The sequence below is a fragment of the Nansenia antarctica genome (assembly GCF_963989245.1).
Source record: "Nansenia antarctica genome assembly, chromosome: 15".
Lineage (NCBI taxonomy): Eukaryota > Metazoa > Chordata > Actinopteri > Argentiniformes > Microstomatidae > Nansenia > Nansenia antarctica.
The window spans coordinates 31,677,909-31,681,297 of NC_137685.1; the positions used below are offsets into that span (position 1 = coordinate 31,677,909).

Sequence of the window (3,389 nt, forward strand, 5' to 3'; positions counted from 1 at the left end):
TCGATGCGCATCATTTGGAGACGTTTAGCACTGAGACTGTCAATGTGAAAAATACCAGAGAATGATGTTGGCTTATTACAGGCCATTGTATTCTCTTCTTGTAGGAAGTTATTATTCCCTTTACAATTTTATCTTTTTGTAAAAGTTGAAATTAATGTCTATTATTCTCTTTAGAATGCTCTAGCTCTTATTGTGCAAATGCGCAGTTGCGCATGTATTGTAACTTCACACATGTGAAGATAAATGTCCTTACATATTGTAAAATATTTATATCGATTCGGTGTCATTCTTATTTGGGAGACAATGTTTTAACCCATGCTGAATTGTAACTGTGGAACGTAGATGTATCACATTGATATGGCAGTATTCCTTGACTGAAATTATTAGCGAATAAAAAATACATTATATTGGATGAATCTTGGATCTCTCTTGATAATGATTTATAGGAGCTCTTGGTGTCAGCCTGAAACCCTTGCACTTGCAATACACATTAAACCAGCATTGGGAGGCTACCTAAAATAAGAAAAAGAAATGAAACACTCATGGTCATAAAATAAGTGGTCTAAATAGGTTAGTATTACATTATTCTCTCTTATTATTCTCTCTCTCTCTCTCTCTCTCTCTCTCTCTCTCTCTCTCTCTCTCTCTCTCTCTCTCTCTCTCTCTCTCTCTCTCTCTCTCTCTCTCTCTCTCTCTCTCTCTCTCTCTCTCTCTCTCTCTCTCTCTCTCTCTCTCTCTCTCTCTCTCTCTCTCTCTCTCTCTCTCTCTCTCTCTCTCTCTCTCTCTCTCTCTCTCTCTCTCTCTCTCTCTCTCTCTCTCTCTCTCTCTCTCTCTCTCTCTCTCTCTCTCTCTCTCTCTCTCTCTCTCTCTCTCTCTCTCTCCGCATATAAGACCAGGCCTCTCTATTGCCAAGAGCGGAGATTAGGCAAGTCTTCCTATCGACAACTGTTGAAGTAGGCTTAACGACCATCTACAGACCTAAAACTTGCCCCCACCTTTCACTTGAAAAATGGCAAGAGGCAAAAGTTTTTGCGGGAGAACTGAGACCCCGAAAGCTTCCATCTATTGAGTAAACATTCAAACTGAATAGTCCAGCAGCAGCTGCTGCTCAGAGTACAAAAGCGGCCAAAGGCGCCCCTGGAAAGCCTCCGCTAACCTAAGCTTTCCACACTCTCACTATTCAGAGTTGTCAATTAGAAGTGTGTGTCGCATTTCGCGCCAACATTCTCAATCCCACGCATGGCACTTTATAGTCAGTTGCTCTAAGTAAGGCCATATGGTTAAAAAAAAAAAGGGAAAAGAAGAAAGAAAGAAAGGGTTAGAGTTAGGAAAAAGCGGCTTAAAAAATTCGACGTGAATATGACATGACTCAAATTTAGTCTATAAACCGTTGAATACTTATTGACAGGTGAATGTTCGTACTGATTATTGAAGAAAACAATGCACATAATCATAGCCTACTATCATTCAAAGAAGGAGATAGAGGTATTTGAGGTATGCCGTCTCATGAAGAATTGTGCATAATGATAATACATCATGTTATTCCATAATCTGCATTACAATGCATTCCATACACTATCAGAAATTAGCTACTAGCATACTCCACATAACTCTGTGAACGACAGTCAAAGGCTTTCCCAGGAACTGGGTGATGATAAAAGAAAAGGACTGCACAAGACCTGACTTTGAAGGCTCAGGGTGGGACAGTGCCCCCATGCAGGGCCAACAAGATCTGGAAGATGGTTAGATGATAGAAAGCAAGATGGATGGATGGATGGAGGATAGAATGGAAGATGGATAGATGGATGACAGAATGGATGGAAGAGACTGGAAGATGGAAAATGTTTTCTTAAGACATCGAATGAAGCAAGGATGACGAAGATGTATGATTTAGATCAATACTGAAATAATGTAATATTATTTATTGCAAATTCAAAGTCTAACTTATTCTAGTATATTACTAATACAGGCACATTTGAAGATAAATCATTTCTATTTGCATTGCTGTAAAACAGAAAGAAGTTTAAAATACAAAATACACTTTATGAAAATATATCCCCCCTAATTTTCAAACGACTAAGACAGCATGACATTTTTTTAAATGTACAGATTAAAATAGCTAGCTCTGTAAAATACAGTATTTTACAAGTGAAGAAGCAACAGTAAGGATGCAGTGTTACTGTGGTAAACATTAATTGGCTAGCAAAGCAAGACTGAAGTAAAAGGGTAACAGCATGCACATAGCCACAGAGCACACATACTGTCAAGCAGCCCAGCGGGGGAGGCTGGTGGAGGTAGAAATGGGAGGACAGGCTCATTGTACTGCATGGGATGGCAGGAGGGATGGTATCAAACACACCATTCTTCATTCCATGCATTACAATGAGCCTGTCCAGATCTATACCTCCAACTACATTCCTCTCCCATCAGTGACAGGTCAGGAGGCGGGGCATTTCACTGTGACAGCTCAGCCAACCAATTAGGACATAAGAGGAGAGCCTATGCGATGATCATTGCTTTAGTTCTGTAAATTAAACATTCATTTGTGAAAGAGGTGGATGGATGAGTTTACGGTTTTAGGATAAGGATATGGTTTTAGCACCCGACAAAAAGAACATAACAACCGCTATTTTTTGCTAAGATAAGGACCAGAAGTTTGTACATATTAATAGTAATTGCAGATATTATTATTGTAGTCTTCTCTAATAAATATTATTATTATTGTAGTCTTCTCTAATAAATATTGTCTGTACAGTTAGCATGCTGTAATGGTGTCAATATTAAGGTTATTGTCTTTAAGAAAGGACATCTGATTCTGTTCTAAGGACAAATGGTACGTTCTTTACACATAACATCAGAGGTGTGTGTCAAAGACCAATGATACTGCCAGAAAGTCTAATATCTGAAACAACCTTCTGAATACTTAATCCCTCGGGGGACAGACCCATTGTAATGCATGGAACCGAACTCTATACCATTCCTTTTTCCATGCCATGCATTATAATGAGCCTGTCCCTCCACCAGCCTTCCCTGGCAGAAAGGGTAAACATGGACAACCCTTCAGCCCTGGTCTGCACTGAGATGACCAGAGAGAGAGGCTCAGAAGCACACAGACAGACAGACAGACAGAGAGCAGCCATGAACATTTCATGTAAAAATAATCAACTGCAGGTATCAGTACAGGTGTTTAGAATCCATGCTATACTGTAGCAACACAGTTTGATTGTATCTGTGGATCCATTGGGACTCTCTGGTACCATTCTCCTGTGCAGCTACCAGCCAATAGCAAACAGCCTACAGCTAGCAACCCTAGAGCTAGCAGCCCTAGAGCTAGCAGCCCTATAGTTGCTGGTCCTTCTCAAGAAGTGCCAGAGGGGGGCACAGTTTCC

At 40.2% G+C, this 3,389-nt stretch overlaps 1 protein-coding gene across 1 annotated transcript in view; it reads right to left on the reverse strand.

The window, feature by feature from the left end:
* Nucleotides 1-2,719: 2,719 nt before the first annotated feature.
* LOC308170782 (delta-1-pyrroline-5-carboxylate dehydrogenase, mitochondrial) overlaps nt 2,720-3,389 on the reverse strand; it is a 19,500-nt gene continuing 18,830 nt past the window's right edge. The window contains exon 15 of the mRNA XM_080545621.1: nt 2,720-3,389. This exon is cut by the window's right edge and continues 375 nt beyond it. The gene's annotated coding sequence lies outside the window, so the exon portion shown is untranslated.